Below are 20,485 nucleotides of genomic sequence, written 5' to 3'. Positions count from 1 at the left end.
AAAAAAAAAAAAAAAAAAAAAAAAAAAAAAAAAAAAAAAAAAAAAAAAAAAAAGGAAAGAAAGTAAGAAGAAGAAGCAAGGCCTTACAACTTTATTTAATGCTCCTTATATTTATTGTAGTTGGTTTATTCTCTTGTAATTAGCAGTAATTTATCATGACAAACTAAGATTATATGTTTAAAGGGCAATACCTCCGTAGCAGCCCCACTTTTGTGCGGACCTAAGAGGGGTGGATTAAAGGTGGTCCCAACCTTTGAATTTTTGCACAATATGGTTGCTTAAACTCACTCTTATCTAGGTTGTGTGTAAGTATGTTGCCATCACAGAGAGTGAAAACCCATATTAGGATTAAATAACTATTTATAATAAAAACGAACAAAAGAAATATATCCCTTACCATATCTTTTTTTAATGTATCCCGTAACTGCCTTTAGAGATAATTCTTCTTCCCATAAAAGTAAGTTGATCATGCATCCTCAATTTCTCAACATCATCGATTTGAAGGAGGTGCTTTTGAGTGATTTTCTTTACGGCTAATCTTAGACACAACTCACAAGCTTCCCATATTAAAACTGCTTCTTCTGCTATCCATCTAATAAAATGGCATGCAATATCAAGAATTATAGTTTTTTCATGATCACGTAGTTTATCATAGCCTATCATCAACCTTGCAAAGACCTTTTCATCATAATGTTTTATCGACATTCTAGAGACATTTTTATTAAGGATATATTTCAATCCTTCTAATGTATCTTTCCATTCTTAGGAACTCATGGTGGAGAACTAAATTTTGTTACTCAAAGTAAGAAATCAGGCCAGGGAAAACCATCAATGTTGGAACAATATCGTGAAGGTCTTGATGCAAGGCATGAAAGATGTGCAGATTGAAGTTTTCAGAAGGAAGTGGCAAGATGATCAAGGAAGAGTACTATAGTTGGGAGGACCCTCCTTGGAAGCATGTTAAGGGGAAGAGGAGCAACGTTGGGTCTCCTTCATTGGCTTGATGAGTGATAGAAGACACAACATGATGAGCATCAAGGAGGAACCCATTTATACAACTTCCTGTTCGAACAAAGAACCACCTTCGAGGTAGACTCAGAGAGTCTTGGACGGCTCAATAGTAGCTTTGATCTCCACACAGAGTCTGGCAAAAGATAACTTCTCTTTGGAGAGGGTGACTTGGTCAGTGTAACGAGGAAGTACTCCTACAACGCTTTTAATTAAGCTTAACATTGAGGGGACCGGAGGTGGAATGGGAGGGCCAGCAGCCTCAACCAGACCGGCACAGTTGAAATCTCCACCTTCTTTAGTGGGGGTATTTAATTTGAATCCTATGGCAAAACAATGAGCGGTCTCCCCTAAACTCCGATACAGTTGAAATCTCCACAGTCCCTCCTCGAGCACATGTAGTTTATCTTCCTCACAGACGAACTAGAAGATAAGAAAACCAATATCTACCTGTTTGATGTTTATATACCCAATTAATCTCCAAACTTTGGGGACAGTAGATTTGATAAACTCATAAGCTGGCCTGCTTCCCATTGACTATATAGATGCTAGCATTTAAGGTGACATAGCCATATAGATGTTGCACCACGAGGCGTTGTCGGTGAGTCTGGTTGTTTGGGAATGCAGCCCCACTCGGGCAGTAAATTCCGTCCAAGGCTAAATATGGGCGAGAGACAGATAGCGAACAAGTACTGCTAGGGAAAGATGTAAAGGACTTTGAAAAGAGAGTCAAAGAGTGTTGAAATAGTCAGGAGGAAAGCGGATGGGCTACCAGGCTTCCTTATATCAAAACCTTATTACATTGTAGTAGGTCTGTAGTGGATTGCCTTGGTGGTTGACGTAATGCATATGAGTTGCAATTGGTGCGCTTGTGGTGGTGGGCTTTGTACTGGTGCATTGAACTGCCATTCGTAGATACCTTTGGCTTGAGTTGTGGGTTGCGTATCTAGCTTTTAATGCGGAGTTGTATGTGATTACATAGTTTTCAATGCGGAGATGTGTGTTCGAGATGTTACTTTCGTGCTTAGTGGGGCTATCAAAATTTTGTTATCTCATTCCTCCTTTCATGAAAGCAGGTTGGGTGATGACTTATCTTGGTAGTGGACGTAATGCATATAAAACATATTGGCTTGATTGATCTATATGGTACGTCAAGTAGACAACCAGTACCTTATTATAGTTTGTCATTATAAGCTTGTGGTGGATTTGTAGTTGTGCGTCAGGTTGACAGTCAGCACTTATTATGATTAGCCATAACCCGCCAATCTTTTTGCATGGAGCCTTGCGCTAGTCCTTGCTTGGTATCCCCATGTAACCGACCCCATTAAGTTGGGATAAGGTTTTGGTTGTGATTGTGTTGTCGCCTTATAAATTATAAAGGGAATAATATTAAAAATGGAGAAAAAAAAAAAAAAAAAAAAAACATTTCGTGGTCATATGGCCCCTACAAATAGTCAAAGGAACATAGGAAATTACCACCCACCCCCAGTGAAATAAATAATCCCATTCATGTCGATGCCCTCACATGTACTCTTATCCCTCCTTGCAAGTACAAGGGATACACAACCAGACAATCTTGACCACCAAAATTTTATTGCTATTGTGTGGTGTGAAATAAAAATTTTGACACACTATAAATTTGTGAATAGTAATTCTTTAACAAGCAATCATTTTTTCCAATCTGGAATAAAGTTTTGAAGATATAGGTTTTATAATTAATTAATGGAAAAAAGGTTCTCTAAGCCTCAGGCGTATTGCATGACCTCTCAAATCGGATTATTATCAATTCTTTTATATGAAAAAGAATGATTAAATATATCATTGTGAGAGACTGTAGAGTCCCCTCTGTTTGCTCAAAGAACCCTCTCCCTTAATTAATAGTGCATTCCTTTCATTTGGTTTCTTTTGGATACTCTCATTACTTTGAAGATGTGTTAATTTTTCATTCTTTTGTAAATAATGTTTCCGTAAATATTTCTCTCTATAAGGAAAAAGGGAAAAAAATAGACTCCAACTTCTCTTACAAAAATGAACAAATTAACAAAGTCTGGATTTGGGTTAGTGAATCAGGCTAGTTTTATTGGCCATTAATACTGATAGTTATTCGCTAAATGGTTAAGGTATCAAATGATAGTGTACTATAAGGGTATTTTGGTAAATTCATGTGATACATTGTTGATTCTAGAAACTTCTTTGGTTAGGGTGTCAAGTGATAGTGTACTATGAGGGTATTTTGGTAAATGCATGTGTTACATTTGTTGATTCTAGAAACTACTTTCGCTTATAAATTTCAACATTTCTCTTCCTTCTATTATCCTTATTCTTCCCCAGCCAAAACCCTAATTGCCACCTGCAAATCCTTTTCAATTTCATAGCATCCACTAAAAGATTCCATTTTGCACTAGAGAATCATATGTATCCTTCCTTGAATTCATTTCAAAGAAGGATTCTTTTCTTAAAATGGTTTGTTGCAAGCTAAGTTCTTTTTCTGCAACCTAAAACATGCGAGAATGGAAGTAAGGCCTCTCTTACCTTTAAACTCGTTATCGATAGATTTTTATAATTGTTTGCTTGTATTCCACTTTAGACCTTCTAATACATTTGGTTATGAGATTTTTCATTTTTCAAGCACGATTTTACATGCAATATGGATTTTATTTATTTTTTACGTTGTAATGGATTTATTTTCAATTTTGTTACTTTATTTTCTATTTTGAAAATATTTTACACATCAAACTAGTCTTAGTACGTACATGATCCATACACATAGCATCTCAAATCAAGGAATTAGGGGTCAAATCCATGCTGATTTCACTGCGATCTAGATCAGATCAGAATTCATCCCAAGAACCTAGAATCGAGAATTTAGATCTAAAAACTTAGCGATTCCAGGGTCTTTTGGCATGAATCAACTATATCGAATATGTTAGTATTGGGATTACTGGGCTCGATCAAAGCGGCTTCTAATCCAAATCTATCGTTTCATCGATCCAATTCCCAAATGTTTAAACCATGAGTACATGTAATAATGCTCCCCATAATTAGTCTTAAAAGAGGGGTGGAATCTTGAACCCTAGATTATCATCTTGCTATGGAAATTAAGCTAATTTTTTATTTTCTCATTTTTTAAATGATCAGCTAATTGCTTCTTCTTCTTCTTCTTCTTTTTTTTATTTTTTATTTTTTTTTATTTGTATATATTTGATTGCAACTTAGAAGAAAATAAAAGGTTATATGTGAAATTTTCTTCTTCTAGGTTCTATGTGTTCTAGACATTTGCTATTTGTTGTTTTTGTTTACAACATCATGGGTAGAGGGTTTTATTATTTGTATAAATTTTTGTCTCTTTACTCTAACCATTACTAATAGTTATTTTAAGTTTTGTTCCAATAATTAGAATTGTATTGGTCAAATAGGCTGGTTTAGCTCAGAATCGAATGTAGGTGATCCCAATTCTGGAAGTTCTAGAGCTACATATTCTATGGGTTTTTTAACAGGATTTGCTTAGTCTAAGATCTGAGGAGCCAATTCCAAGGTTGTTGGGATTGATGATCGATTCTGATTTGATCCATCCTAAGTCGGAAACAACAAGGATTGAATCAATCCATGCCTATTTTGATCCAATCTGGATCTGATCAAAATTGTCTAGAATCGGTCCCAAGAACCTTAGATCGACCATCAGATCTAAAAACTCTTCTTGGCGCAAATCGACAGTGTTGAATTGAATAGAATCAGGATCGATCTGATCACTTCCAATCTTGATTGACTAATTTAATCCCAAATTTTTAAACTGTGAGACATGTAATGATCCTCTTATATTTAGTCTTAAAAGGAGAGAGGGGGGGGGGAGAATTCTTGTCTAAGGATCATCATCTTTCTATGGCAATTAGGTTATTGTTATTATTATTTTTTTGTTATCTTTTTCTAAATGACTAGCTAGCAACTTTTTTTTTTGTTTTTTTCTTTTTATTTACATCTATTTGATGTGAAACTAGAAGAATATCAAAGTTAATTTGTATGTGAAATTTCTCTTCGTTTAAGTTCTCGGTCTTCTATGCATTTTTTTTTTTTTTTGTAGCTATTTTGTTTTTGTTTATAGCATCATGGGTAAAAGTTTTTCTTGTTTATGTAAATTTTGGCCTCATTACTCTAACTATTACTAATGGGTGTGTTAAGCATTGTTTCAATAAATGGAATCAAGTCGGTCAAATTGGACAATTTGGATCAAAATCAACCATGACTGATCCCTATTCAGAAAGTTCCAAAGAGGCAGATTCTAGGGCTTTTGCATCGGAGTTGTTGGGTTTTTAGATCTGAGTGGCTGATTCTTAGGTTTTTGGGACTGTTTAGTTGGAATCAAAATTGACAGGAACCAATTCAAGACGGATTCCAAATTATGGTCTCTATTCCTAGTATCTTCAACTTTCTCCTAAATGCATGAAACCACTAAAATGAAAACCTAATCCTTTCTATGGGCCTCATAAGTCTTTTCTATTTTCATTCCTATTGAATCTTGAAGTTCACATGAATATAAGAACCTTGAAAACTCTTGACACTTGATTTTGTAGTCTATTAATGATGACTATTGTTTTTGAGAAAACCCACAATTCTTTTTAGGATTGCTGTTATATTAACAACAATTTTGCCAATAGGCTTTAAGACAAGGGTGCCTTCTTTATTTCCTCATATAGATTTTTTTTCTAGTAAGAATATGAATTAATCATTAGTTGTTTTCATTGAATGTTTGATTATATCGTGTGGTCAACGGGACTGGTAGCCTAGTGGAAGGAAGCCCTTGCCCACATCATTGCTCGAGTTGGCTAGTTGTGGGTTCAAGTCGGCACACCCTACTATCGCTCATTGGTTTTGTGGAAGCACTGCTTGCCGAATAGAGGCTTCACCTAGGGGCTATGATCACTACCTAGGGGCACTCTTTGTCTCCAAAAAAAAAAAAAAATGATTTACATCAAGTGGTATAACTTTCTAATGTTGGACAAATTGAGCATGTACAAGCAGTAATCCTCTGGTACCACGTTAACAAATATCTTAAATTGTAATGGGTTAGAAAGTACTAATTTTTTACTATCAATGAATTAGATTATCCTTTTATTCTCATTGACTTGGTTGTTTGTATTTATTATTACCATTAACGTTATTGTTCTTGTTGCTAATATTATCACTCTCATTAATGAAGTTATTACATTTTACTTCAATAAGTTCCAAGAATGCAAAATCCATTGCTCATTAGAAGAACAAGATGGAAGAAATGGGCACATCATAAACAAAACCCTAGATGCTAAAAGCATGATAAAAGAATGTTTCGAACGAATCAACGATTTACCAGAATGCTGTATATTTTTTTCTATCATATTTCCTTTCTTTCCCTTTTACTTTAAGTATTGAGGGTATTGGTACATTTAGATCAATTCCTAATCAAGTCTTTCTTAAACCTTAAATTTGAATATTTTGCTTGGACTTTGGCAGCTCGTGAGAAAAGGAAAAGACTTCCATCTGCTTATAGTATATTTCTGAAGTAAGGAGAAAAGGGCCATATTCTTTAATCTATACTATTACTCCAGTATGGTGGGTCGAATAGAGTTTTTTTCATGATGGCGATTGGGGTTTCCTCTCTTTAGGCTCCGGTGGTGTTTGGAGATCATGATCATTGCGGATTGGAAGGTAATGATGGCCCGTCTCCTGGTTTGCATATCCCTTTCTGCTTGCTGAAACCGCATCTTATCCCAGTGAGAGAGCCCTTAACGGCTACTGCTATGAATGATATTCTTGGTGCAGCTGTTGAATCGGTGAACCCTCAAGCAAGATGTTATCTTATGTTGCCACTGTTGGGAGTGTTATGGCTCAGATCTAAAAACTTAGTGATTCCAGGGTTTTTTGGCATGAATCAACTATATGGAATAGGCTTGTATTGGGATTATTGGGATCGATCAAAGCCGCTTCCAATCCAAATCGACTGGTTCATCGGTCTGATTCCCAAATGTTTAAACCATGAGTACATGTAATGAGGCTCTCCATAATTAATCTTAAAAGGTGGGGTGGAATCTTGAACCATAGATTATCATCATGCTATGGAAATTAAGCTAATTTTTTCTCCTTTCCTTTTTTAAATAATCAGCTAGTTGCTTCTATTTTTTTATTTGCATATATTTGATGGAAACTTAGAAAAAAATAAAGGGTTATGTGTGAAATTTTCTTCGTCTCTTCTAGATATTTGCTATTTATTGTTTTTGTTTACAACATGATGGGTAGAAGGTTTTATTATTTGTGCAAATTTTTGTCTCTTTACTCTAACCATTACTAATAGTTATGTTAAGTTTTGTTCCAATAATTGGAATTGGATCGGTCAAATAGGCTGATTTGGATTGGAATCAACTATAGGTGATCCCAAATCTGGAAGTTCTAGAGCTACATATTCTATGGCTTTTTTAATAGGATTTGCTAGTTTAAGATCTAAGGAGCAGATTCTAAGGTTGTTGGGATTGATCCTGATCGATTCTGATTTGATTCATCCTAAATCGGAAATGAAGAGGATCGAATCAGTCCATGCCTATTTTTATTCAATCTGGATCTGATCAAAATCGGCTAGAATCAGTCCCAAGAACTCTAGAATCGACCATCAGATCTAAAAACTCTTCTTGGTATGAATCGACCATCTTGAATTGACTAGAATCAGGATCGATCATGTTCACTTCCAATCTTAATCGACTAATTTAACCCCAAAATTTTGAACTGTGAGACATGCAATGATCCGCCTATATTAGTCTTAAAAGGAGGGGGCGGGAGAATTCTTATCTATGGATCATCATCTTGCTATGGCACATAGGTTATTATAATTTTTTTCTGTTATATTTTATTAGCAGATAGTAACTTTTATTTATTTATCTTTTTTATATACATGTATTTGATGTGAAACTAGAAGAAAATAAAAGTTAATTTGTATGTGAAATTTCTCTTTGTTTAAGTTCTAGGTCTTCTATACATTGGTTTTTCTTTTCTTTTTCCCTTTTTTTTTTTCTCGTGTGTAAGCTACATGGGTAAAATGTTTTCTTGTTTATATAAGTTGTGGCCTCATTACTCTAACTATTACTAATGGGTGTGTTAAGCGTTGTTTCAATAATTGGAATCAAGTCAGTCAAATTGGAAAATTTGGATGAAAATCAACCATGACCGATCCCTATTCATAATGTTCCAAAGAGGCAGATTCTAGGGCTTTTGTGCCAGAGTTGTTAGGTTTTTAGATCTGAGGTGCTGATTCTTAGGTTTTTGGGACCGTTTAGTTGGAATCAAAATTGGTAGGAACTGATTCAGCACGGATTCCAAATTATGGTCCCTCTTCCTAGCATCTACAACTTTCTCCTAAATTCATGAAACCACTAAAATGAAACCTTATCCTTTTTACGGGCCTCATAAGTCCCTTCTATTTTCTTTCCTATTGAATTGCGAAGTTCATGTCAATATAAGAACCTTGAAAACTCTTGACATTCCATTTTGCTGTCTATCAATGATGACTATTGTTTTTGAGAAAATCCACAGTTCTTTTTAGGATTGTTGTTATATTAACAGCAATTATGCCAATAGGCTTTAAGATATGGGTGTCTTATTTATTTCCTCTATTAGATTTTTTTTTTCCTAGTAAGAATATAAATCAGTCATTAGTTTTCATTAAATGTTTGATTTCTATCGTGTGGCCAATGGGATTGGTAGCTTAGTGGAAGGAAGCCCTTGTCCTATCACCGCTCGAGTAGGTTGATTGTGAGTTCAAGTCGGCACACCTTACTATTGCTCATTGGTTCTGTGGAATCATTGCTTGCTGAATGGAGGCTTCACCTAGGGGCTATGATCACTACCTAGGAGCACTCATTTGTCTCACAAAAAAAATAAAATAAAAATGAAAAAGATTTACATCATGTGCTATAACTTTCTAATGTTGGACAAACTGAGCATGTACAAGCATTAATCCTCTGGTACCGGTCTAACAAATATCTTAATTTGTAATAGGCTAGAAACTACGAATTTTTTCACTATCAATAATTTAGATTATCTTTTTACTCTCATTGACTTGGTTGTTTGTATTTGTTATTACCATTATTATTCTTTTTGCTAATATTATCACTCTCATTATTGAAGTTATTTTTGCTTCAGGAAGTTCCAAAGATGCAAAATCCATTGTTTATTAGAAGAACAAGATGGAAGAAATGGGCACATCATAAACGAAACCCTAGACGCCAAAAGCATGATAAAGGAATGTTTCCATCGGATCAACAATTTACCAAAATGCATTGTATTTTGTTTTCTATCATATTTCCTTTCTTTCTCTTTTAGTTTAAGTATTGAGGGTATTGGTACATTCAAATCAATTCCCTAATCAGGTCTATCTTGAACCTTAAATTTGAAGAACCATGCCTTTCCCAATTAAGTTTTGATATAGTTTGATTCCAATTGGATAATAGAAGTAGTTAATATATTTAAACGTTTTATTTGTATATTTTTTTGAAATTTACATCTAGCTACCTTGCCGTTTTCGCTTATTACATCCATCCCCCTTATATTTTGTTTATTACAAATAAACCCATGCCTAGCTAAAACCGTGAGTGAGGTGTTAGTTTTGGAATTGAAAAGACTATTTTACCTTATAATATCTTTACCTAAAACATCCTAAGTCAATGACTGTTTTACCCTTATTATATCTTCAACCCTAATATCCCAAACTTGGTCATGAACCCTTAGCCGCTGCCCCCTTCAACTTTGTCGTCTCCATTCATGGCGGCTGACGAGTTTAGGGAGTCAACGAGTTTATCTCAACAAGCAGACTAATTTAAACTTAATTGTTTGTCTTAATGGAACAGCGATGGCATGTTGGAACTATATTGGATATGATGCCGTGTCAATGATGATAGAAGAGGTCAGCAATCCTACAAAAGACATCCCAATTGGCGTTTCGGGTTTGTGACGATTTTCTATTGTCTTATGGTTGCTCCCATGGCAAAGCTTTTTCCTTACGATGTAGTAATAAAGAAAGATAATATAATTTCCCATGAAAACTCTTTTCCTTCCTTTTGAATCCATTCTTTTTTATCTTTCTAGCGATTTCCGAAAACCCCATTGGTGGTTCTCTCCCTTTGTTCGTCTCTGTTATGCAAAGAGAAAGAGGAATAAAGGAACAAAATAACTATGAGACCTTTTCCTTTCAAAATTTATACTATTTTAGGTATTAGATCTTGAAAGTTAAAAGTGAAAAATTCATGGGAAGCTTTAGAGTAGGATGGGAACAAAAAGGAGGAGAAGACCATCCAAACCTAGATTGAAGATTTAGGGTGGTAGTGGAATTGTTAGTGGGGCCATAATGTTCTCGGTTTTTTTTATAAATTGATGGTGGTGACTTCATTTTGTGGGCTTGCAGATTAATGCAGAGGCGTCGTTCTTGTCGTCGTTTGGATGATCAAAAGTGGGATGGGGATGGGCTTTGAACGTGATCGATGCCGGAGCCAGCTTGGGATTCTGACATCGCTGCTGGTATATATGTTGGGCCAAGCTTGTTTTCTCTACATCATTGTACGCTTAAACCGATAGGATTCAAGACCAAGTTTGGGATTTTAGAGTTGAAGATGTAATAAGCATAAAATGGTCATTGACTTATGGTGTTAGTTAGGCACAAGTTTTTTTGTAATAAATGAAAAGTGAGGGGGTTGGGTGTAATAAGCACAAATGGAATGGGAGGTGGATGGAAATGTCCCTTATTTTTTTTAAACTACATAACTTTAGGTGTCTAGGCCTTAATTAGCAATGTTATTATAGTAATACAAAGGATTAGTGCTTGACCACTAACCCTCTATGGAGAACCTCAATACACCATCCAAGTGCATAATGAGAATCATCAAATTTCGACTCCTAAGTTCGACTCCCACTAGGCACACCTTGGGCCACTCACACTGGGGTGTTTGTTGCTCTTTGCTACTTTCAGTGAAAGTTGAATGGCTTTCATTCAACCCCGGTATGACCCGATCCATGCGGTTGTGGGTCAGTATGGGCCTGTGGGACTAGTCGGGCCGAAGGCCTGAATAACCATCTTTAGCAAAAATAAAAAAAAATAAAAAAAGAGAATCATCAAATTTTACTAATTTGTAGGTCATTCACCTTCCTTTTTTTTTTCTTTTTCTTGCTACTAATCTCGATAACTAATTGTAATTATACAGAAAGAATAAATAAATGATTGAACAACAAACCTATAATGTAATTCGGAAGACCTGGAAAGTAGGCACACACTTGTTGTGTCAAGTTTTATCACACCTCTATACCTTATATTCACTCAAACTCCCCTACCCTAACTTTCACATCTGATTCTCCCCCCCCACCAAAGGAAACTCCCACCTTTTTAAAATACCTAATTTACCCTTTTTTCCCAAGGATCCTTTCTAATTTTTCAAAATTTTTAGTCTTCTAAGTTATTTATTCTATTTTATTAATTGAAGTGGAATCCAATTCTTACTTTCTCTTTTTCTATGGAACGTAACAAACCATGGCCGCCTTTGCAAACCCTCACCTTGCCCCGGTTGATGTTGTTCGTCCATGCATTCTTCCTCCATCTGAAACTTTTGATCCTTACCAATGAAGGCCTTAAATGTAAACTAGAACTCTTCATTACTCATGTTCTCCTCAATGTACCAGAATGACGCCATCTCCTCTGCCCCTTTTTCTGTGTCCCTTCCAACCTTGCGCTATTTCTTTGTTTCCAACCGCCCGTCATCTCCCTCGTCCCTTGCTTCTAAAGCCACACAAAACACAAGCATAGATGGAGGGGAGGGTATTCAGAGTGCACACACACACATGCTCGCTGGGTTGGAGCAGTAAGGGTCGTCGTTCTCGAGCTTGCAAGCCTACAGTCAAGTGATGGATGAAACACCAAAGCGAGTGCTTTAATTTTCTCTATTTTGGTTTCCTTTTTATCATGTCATTGAGCTAATTTAGAAGTGAATCCGCGGCTTTCTTGATGGGTGAAAATTTGTGAGGGCGTACATATTTTCTAATGCCACGGTTGCCAGGAGTTTCACTGCCTATTTGGGTACTATGATTGGTATAATTTAATTTTTCTTCCTCAGCTTACTCTTTGTAGAGCCATGCTCTGTTTTAGAGGACTCTAGTTCTGTTAGTTTGACATTGTTGCCGGACTTGGTTTTCCCGAAACTACTGCCTATGAAAAGAAAAGGGGGAGGGGGGGTTAGTCGATTTTTTCTCACTGGGATTTGGGCTATTTCTCTATTTTCTCAGAACCCATGTGTTCATTTTTTTGCTTTAGTATACAATTTCAGTTTCATTCCTTCGTCTCTTTCATCGTTGCACCTCTTTTTTTCAGTACAAAGGAGAACTCAAAATCAAAAAAAGCATGCTAACAATGATCCAGATATGGTTCATTGAATTCATGATAGTGGTTGGGTTGTGGAAAGGTGATTGGAGGAATTATACATGGCAATTAGATCCAAAGTACACTGGTGGGTTCTTCCCATTATGAATCCTAGGGGTTTTCAATGGAATCTGAGGTATATTGGATAGGATGCCGTGTCAACCATGGCAATGAATTGGTTAGGTTCAGTTGTGCTTGTGACAATATTCTATTGTCTTATGGCAGCTTCCATGGCAAAGCTTGCTCCCTATGATGTGGTAAGAAAAAGAGATAAAAACAAATAAAAATTATCGCGATTTCCTTAAACGTCATTGTTTTCTCTCTCTCTCTCTCTCTCTCTCTCTCTCTCTCGCTCTCTCTCTCTCTCTATATATATATATATATATCACACATGCACACATACAAAGATTGACACCCAAGAATACGGCAAGTATCAGACCCGCTTGGGAGAGCGGTGAGGATGTGGAAACTTTAGTCCCACATTGCCTGAGGAGAGAATACTGGGCTAGTTAATAACCTCTAGCCTCCTTAACATAGTACAAGGCGTTTTAAAGCTTTGAGGCCCATGGGCCAAAGAGGACAATATTGTGCAAGGTTTATGGGGCCGGGCCATTACAAATGGTATCAGAGCAGACCACGAAAGCGTGTGGGGCTACAGCGGGGACGTTGTGTCGAAAGGGAGGAAGTTGTGACACCCAAGAATACAACAAGTACTGGACCTGTGAGGGTGTGCAAACTGTCTCTAGGATGGGAAGTTGTCTCTAAAAGAACAAATGGTGACAGAAAACAAATAATTATTATTTATATCAGCCAATATGGATCGACCTTCCCAAAGAGGAAACCGCATATTATGTACCCCATTGATATAGCCATCTACCATATCTCAACCTGCATATACATGGCAAGTGAGGTGGATGTAATCAAGATATCCTATATCCCTTTGATACAGCCATCTGCCATATATCACTCTCATATTTATGGTAAGTGAGGTGGCTGTAATCTAAGATACAGTCAGGCTGCTTATCTCTTCTCTCCACACATATGGTAGGTGTGAATACACATATCTACCATATATACTCACCATAGTTATGGCAGGAAATGATATCCTACCATTGCACAACTATAACATATGGCAAGTTTATATTCTATAGATGGTAGGTGGATATTCTGTATTTCTCCTAAGTTAGTATTCTCATGTGTATAAATATGTTCTATATCATTGAAATATTTCAAGGTTTTCATTCATAATTCACTGTTCTAGCAATTTAGAATATTTTATCCTATGGTAGTCATTTTTCCATCACCTATTCTCTATGAAGACATTATAGTCGATAGATTAAAGACTAATTTAATTTCCTTCCTAGTATTCTCTTTATTAAACTAGTAGTTTCCTAATCCCATTGATCCATATGGATGCATATTAATTCACTCGTTTTATCTTCCACCAATAAATGTAACCCACTAATGGCACTAGAGAATCAGATTTAGTGAAGTAAATAAAGTTGCTCCCTAGAGATTGGAACTCCACAAGAGTCTCTAACATTGTGTAGACACCCAATTTTGTCACCCTCCTCTGGCTATGATGAAATTAGGATCTTAGACGCGACTTTCGACTTTCGACCGATAGAGTGGCTGATGGAAACATTTGCCTACCCAAAATCTTGGAAATCCCCATGTGGGGAGAGAGGAAGGTCTAATTTTGACTTTTTATATACATAGGAATCCGGTCAAGATGACCATACATATAAATAGTGCTCAAAAATATGATTCCGACGATATATAATACATCAAAATTGGGTCGACGGATTTCCAACAATCATCCCAGGAAAATCACACCTTCCTGCATATGGACTGTCCCTTTGGAAACCTAGAAAAATTCCTTACCTAACCCAAACACCCTAAAATTCATCTCCTACTTACCTAGATTACTCTGAAACACTCCCAGGGCTGAAACACTAGAAATCCCTGCGCTAGAGGGAAGGGGTCCAATTTGGTTTTTTATATATGAAGGAATCCGATCAAAATGACCATACAGATGAATAGTGCTCAGAAATATGATTCTGATGATATATGATACACCAAAATTAGACTGACAGATCTCTCGTAATCATCATCGAAAAAACCTATATTCGCGTGCGCGCTGCGTGCTCTGGCCAACAGGCCATCCCACGCATGTGCTCGCTGCCCGCGGGCTATAGCACATGCATGCAGCCATGCCCTGCACACCCCTGTCGCATGCTGCACGCCCCCACCTCATAGCATGCGCTCCCCCGTCGCACAATGTGTGCACCCCCACCACACAGGTGCATGCCCCCGGCACACAATGTGCACTACCCCACCGCACGTGTGCGCACCCCTCCGGCACACTGTGCGGGCCCTCGCTGCATGCATGTGTGCCCCCGTCACACAATGTGCGCTCCCCCACCTCACGCATATGCATCCCCGCCGCATGTTGTGCATGCCCCTATTGCATGCTGTGCACACCTTGCCTGCATGGCCGTGCACAGTGTGCTTGCACCATGCGTAGGTGGCCCGCACACCGTGCATATTGCCCACACACTCGTGAGTGCATGCACCTGCTGTTCACATTGCCTGCACACCCATGCATTCGCCCACCCGTGACATCACCCGCACTCCCTGCCTAAACCTTCTCCCTCCTCCCTCCTCTCATTTTTTTTGAAAACTACCTTTTCTGGCTAAACCTTCTCTCTCCTCCCTTTTTTTGAAAATCACATTTTTTTGGCTAAAATTTCTCTCTCCTCCAGTTTTTCTGAAAAACACATTTTTTCAGCTAAAATTTCTCTCTCCTCCCATTTTTTCTGAAAACCCCCTTTTTATTCACTAGACAAAAACCCTCCCCACCCATTTTGCCTTCAACCCCCCCATTACCCATTGGACAAAAATCCTATATCCTCACTTTAGGCAAGAGCCTCCCCTTTCGTCCACTGGATAAAGGGATTCCCCCTCTCCTATTTGGCTGAAAAAAACTATAAATACCCCCCTCCCTTAGAAAAAACACACCAACACCCAGAATCCCCTTTCAGAGTGAAACTTTCCTCCCCTCCCCCCTCTTGATTTTCTTCTGATCATCGGAACGATCTTCGTTAAGATCCGAAAACTCATTCGGATCTTCGAAGTGTTCTTCGGGATCTTGAAGATCTTCAATCCAAATTTTTAGTTAGATCCAGTTTTTAGCCAAAAATAATATGTTCTTGAGCCACCTCCCTTGAGTGTTCTTGAGCGTTCTTGAGATAAAAATCCCCCCTTTTGATGTTCTTCAAGTCTACGAAGACATCTTTGTTAAGATTTGAAAATCTGTTCGGATCTTCAAAGTGTTCTTCGGGACTTTAGAGGTCGGCGTTTTTCTTTTCAGAAATAGCCTTTCCTAGCTGAACCCCTATCCGAGTGTCCCTGGAATATTTCTAGAAATAGCCATTCCTAGTGGAAGCTTTGCCAAAGTGCCACCTCAGCCTAGCCCTCCCTTAGCCTATCCTAGACAGAAGCTCTGTCGGAGTGCCACCTCATCCCGAGCCTAGAAATAGCCATTCGTAGTGGAAGCTCTGTAGGAGTGCCACCTCATCCCAAGCTCAGACATAGCCTACCTTAGCCGAAGCTCTGTCCGAATCCAAAGCTAAAAATAGCCTTCCCTAGCCGAAGCTCTATATGAATCCAAAAGTCAGAAATAACCTTCCCTAGCCGAAGCTCTGTCTGAATCCAAATCCAAAAGCGACTGTTCCTAGCTGGAACTTTGTCTGGATACCATCACAATTAGCATCTCTCAAGAAAGGAAGTTGGAGGTCAAGATCATCTTCCCCTGAGCCGAGAGAACACGAAAGATAGTCCAAGACGGTACCAATTAGGGGCCCACCCCTCTTGACCCGAAACAAGGGTCAAATTCAGGTATAATCTCTCTCCTCATTTAAGCATAATGTAGATATCTAATAAGCCTTGTTTTAGTGTATATAATAGTTTGAATTCAATTAATGTATATATGTGTGATAACTTAACCATACATATGGAATAGTAATAATTGTGAAAAATGTTCATTCTCAAGCATCTAGCAAGAAGACCGATCGAACCGGGCAGATTGGGTGCTTAACACCTTTCCAACTTTGTAACCTGACACTTACCCCAAATCTCTGGACCAGACCAAATTTTGGGGCCCTTTTCTTAGGAATCGGTCCCACCCCTAAGTCCTAGGCCCATAATCCTAAGTGGTCACTCCAAACCCTATTGACATAATCTCGATCTTGATCCCCGAATTGGACCATCATCAAAACTCCCGTCTCAAATGATGAATTTTACACTCTTACGAAATAGGCCTTCACATATCTCCAAGTGGAGATACGACGGTGAGGGGCCCGCAAGCGAAGTATACACGACTCGAACCCCTCCCCCTCATATGAAGGTGAAGAGAGAAAGAGGAGAGACGATGGGGATGCATAGTCCATTATTCTCTGGCCGCAACCCCCAAAATGGTGACTTTGCTAGGGATAAATGTCAAGCTTCCAATACTAGATGCTACCTTTAAATGCAAGAATATTTTCCTCCACATTTGTTTGAAAAAGTGTTTGGCTAACCCTATGTTTGTAATTGTATTTGCTAACCACATCATGCATCTTGCTCGAAGTGAAATCATTTGGTGAGGGGCTCCCTGTCATGCCCACACCCTCGGGGAGGTCAGCACATGTCATGGAGAGTATTCTAAGAGCAAATGATACTCGCTTCCAGTACAAGAGTGGAAGGTATTGTCAAATGGTGAGGATATTGTTTTTGTGACAGCACCCTCGAGGAGGTTCGAGCACTTTACGGCATTCTGAGATCGAATGATGGTTACCCTTCATTACACTTTTGCACACAATCACTCACGGTTCCACCACCCCATGGTCAATTGCTTAACCTCGTGTGTAGTCACTAGTAATGGGCAAGGAAGTCACCCCCTTGATCTCGTACCTATGGGTATATTAAAAGGATCATGTACCTTACGTATATAGATCCTGTCAAGGAAGCCTTATCGGTCCTATTGCATCCACCTCATGCTCGCATCATGTAGAAAATAGATGAAGAAGCTAGAAGCGCCACAAGCTAATTGTAGAACTTGTTTGCCGTCTTGAAAAGGAATGTTCCTACACTATATTCCCATCGTAAAGAACTGCTTTCCTAAAGTGGGTTTCGGATAAAAGGTGCCCCTCCTCCTTACGGAAAATGTCCAGATACGTGACTCAGGGATAATCCCACCAGAGTCACATCAAGTCCTGAGAAAATCAGAAGGAAGGACACCTAGTGGGAAAAGAGCAAGGAAAGCATGACTTTATTACATGGAATGTCTTATGGGAATATTCCCAACAAGCTATTTGTATGAACTTTCTGCTTATGGCATTGGGTGGACCAAGGGCATCAAACCCTATCCACCCCTACCATTTAGCGGACTGACCTTGGATGAATTAACGTTTGTTAATTTAGTTAATGTATAAACAAGGGGTTGGGAATTCAAGAATCCTAAAATAAATCAGTTTTGGTTCAGGCATAATTCCACACCTCAAGTATTCGTCACGGTCTCTTCGGACATGTTAGGGTACTCGGTTGACTCGCCTAAATCTAGAATCACCTCCGCCATCTTTTCAAGATTGTCTACTACCAGGTGATTACAACCTAGTAAGCATGGATCCACCCAACATGGAAACACCTGAATAGGCCTGGGTCTGTCCTGTGGAGACTTTGTAGACAGAAATGGCAGAAGTCAAAAGAGGGATAGCTCAGATACTACATACAGTTCAGAACCCTCCCAGAGCTGATCCCAAGAATGAGTTGGCACCAGCAATAGAAGATGTAGACTAGAATGGAGCTACAGGTCATCATGGGAATTCTTCCTGGGTCGACTCAAGGGAACCAAAGCATGTCAGACCAACCGGTTAGAGAGGATCTTCACCTACCAGGCTGAATGGTTAACGAGGGGCCTATTCCAGGGTCCCTCCTCCTAGGGTAGTGATCGAAGATGAAGAAGATGAATTTACACCACACGTCCGCTTTGAGCCTCTGAAGATGGAGAAAGAAAGGAAGCTAAGAGAGCAGTTAGAGAAGTTGGAGAGCATGATTCGAGCAGGAAAAAGGCTCAAAAGGCCACGTAGTGGATTCTGAGAAATGAGTTTCTTCTCTGGAGTGAGAATTCTAAAAAAAATTAAATGGCAGACTAATAGATTTAATGGGTCAGGAGACCCCAAGGCTCATCTCAAGGTCTTCCTCAGCATCGCCAAGTCGTGTTAACTTGTAGATAATCAGATTGGGCAAGCTTTCATGTTAACTCTATCGGGACCAGCACTGAGGTGGCTCACACAGTTGGAGTCATCACAAACTCAGAATTGGGCGACGGTGGTGAAGGCCTTCACAAAATAATACTCCTACAATACTAAGGTGGATGTGAGACATCGGGAGCTTGAGACATTGAGGCAGTAGCCTTAGGAAGGATTGACCACCTTCTTGATGAGATTCAGAGATAAGGCCGCCAAGATGGCAGATAGGCCTTCAAAAGCAGAGCAGGTAGAGATGTTAATAGAGAACTTATCAAAGCCCTATTATGATGTTCTTTGCTATCAACATTTGCAAACTTTTGATGCCTTGATAGCCACCAGCACACGGGTGGATAACAGAATTCTGAGAGAGGCCCAATATCAAGGATCCTCCCAAGCTGCAAGCAAGAACACCCGAGTCGGATGGGGAAAGGGCTAAAAACTAATATAGTAAGTGCAGCTCAACAGTCAGTCTCACTAGCCATTTCTTCACAGCCCTTCATAATACAAGCAGATGCACCCGCCCAAAAGGCTCCTCGCCTAAGAAGGCAGTTTTTTGATATGGGAATGCCCATAATGGCCGCATATGAGAAGTTAAAGAAGTAAGGATTGCTAGGGATAGTGGCTCTAAGAGTGATCAGTAGCCCTCCTCCAACTTGGTACAGGGATCATGAGTATTGTGCCTACCACACTCAGAAGAGGCACAATATTGAAAGATGTTAGGGTTTACAGCATGCAATTCAGGACTTGGTAGACAATGAAACCATTGAGGTTAAGATCAAATAACCTCCCAATGTCAATACCAATCCACTCCCCAATCATGTGAACAATCTGGATGAAGAAACTACAGAGAGTGACCTTACTCAACTTATTGCACCTAGAGCTCAGAAGAATCATATGAATGCCCGTGCTTATAGGAAAATCATAAGTCAAAGGGTTGGAGTCATAAGAACCCCTAGAAGAAGGTAGAAGATTGGGTACCCTCGTCCATCCCTCCTCATCAGAAGATCCACCGCACCGCATTATCAGCCTCTGCCACATTTTCAGCCTCCGCCATATCATCAACCTTTCCCCCACCATCAAAGTGGAGGAACCTCTTCATCCTATCAACCCCAATCTTTATATCCTACCTCTCACATTACATCATCTTCATACCATCCCACTTTATATCCCTCATCACCCTCATACTAATCCCATTCTCAATGTTTAGTGTATAACCCAAAAAAAGGATGGACCGACAGGTACGATTGGAAGCATATGCTTGCACTACCAGATTCCCCCAAAGATGACTTCATCAACAGGGTTAGTAAATGCATTAGGGGAAGACCAGGAGAGTGATCCCACTTCTTTAATTTAGTCTGTTGTAACTTTAGAAGACAATCCAAAGGTAATTAAAGAGATTATAGCTGATCTTCTCAGAGCAGTAACCACATTGGCCATAGGGGAGCAGATCAAAGAATACACTTGCTTAATCCACATAGGAAGTGACAATAAGGACGATAGTCAAGACTAGTCCAACTTCGAGCCAGTAATGATAGGACCAACCCTATAGAAATCTTTCAGTCTGTATGCTCTGAATACTACAAGCATTTGGATGCTGGAAAATTTGATGGTCTTGAGGAATTTGATGAAGAATTAAGTGGGAGTGAAATCAACAAAGAAGAGGATGATGACAATGATGATGAGGACGAAAATAAAGATGAGAAGGATAGAGATGACTCTGATTCTCGAAAGGATGATGGGTATCCAGACTGGGATGACTACCAAGGGCCTT

The 20,485-nt window shown here is 38.8% G+C and overlaps 3 long non-coding RNA genes across 3 annotated transcripts in view; all 3 read left to right on the top strand.

Annotated features, from left to right (window-relative positions):
* Window positions 1-2,148, top strand: part of LOC122076105 — a 12,539-nt gene extending 10,391 nt beyond the window's left edge. The window contains exon 3 of the long non-coding RNA XR_006139434.1: window positions 767-2,148. This is a non-coding gene — a long non-coding RNA (uncharacterized LOC122076105). The remainder of the gene's footprint in view (window positions 1-766) is intronic.
* A 1,181-nt stretch (window positions 2,149-3,329) lies between these two features.
* On the top strand, window positions 3,330-7,120 carry LOC122076099. Its single transcript, XR_006139430.1, has 2 exons — window positions 3,330-3,524; window positions 6,493-7,120. It is a non-coding gene; the product is annotated as an uncharacterized LOC122076099 (long non-coding RNA).
* A 2,752-nt stretch (window positions 7,121-9,872) lies between these two features.
* On the top strand, window positions 9,873-10,867 carry LOC122076114. Its single transcript, XR_006139438.1, has 2 exons — window positions 9,873-9,968; window positions 10,427-10,867. It is a non-coding gene; the product is annotated as an uncharacterized LOC122076114 (long non-coding RNA).
* The last annotated feature ends 9,618 nt before the right edge of the window (window positions 10,868-20,485 follow it).

The sequence above is a fragment of the Macadamia integrifolia genome, chromosome 1 (genome assembly GCF_013358625.1).
Source record: "Macadamia integrifolia cultivar HAES 741 chromosome 1, SCU_Mint_v3, whole genome shotgun sequence".
Classification (NCBI taxonomy): Eukaryota; Viridiplantae; Streptophyta; class Magnoliopsida; order Proteales; family Proteaceae; genus Macadamia; species Macadamia integrifolia.
The sequence above is the reverse complement of the archived record's forward strand: the minus strand, read 5'-3'. Positions and strand labels throughout refer to the sequence as shown.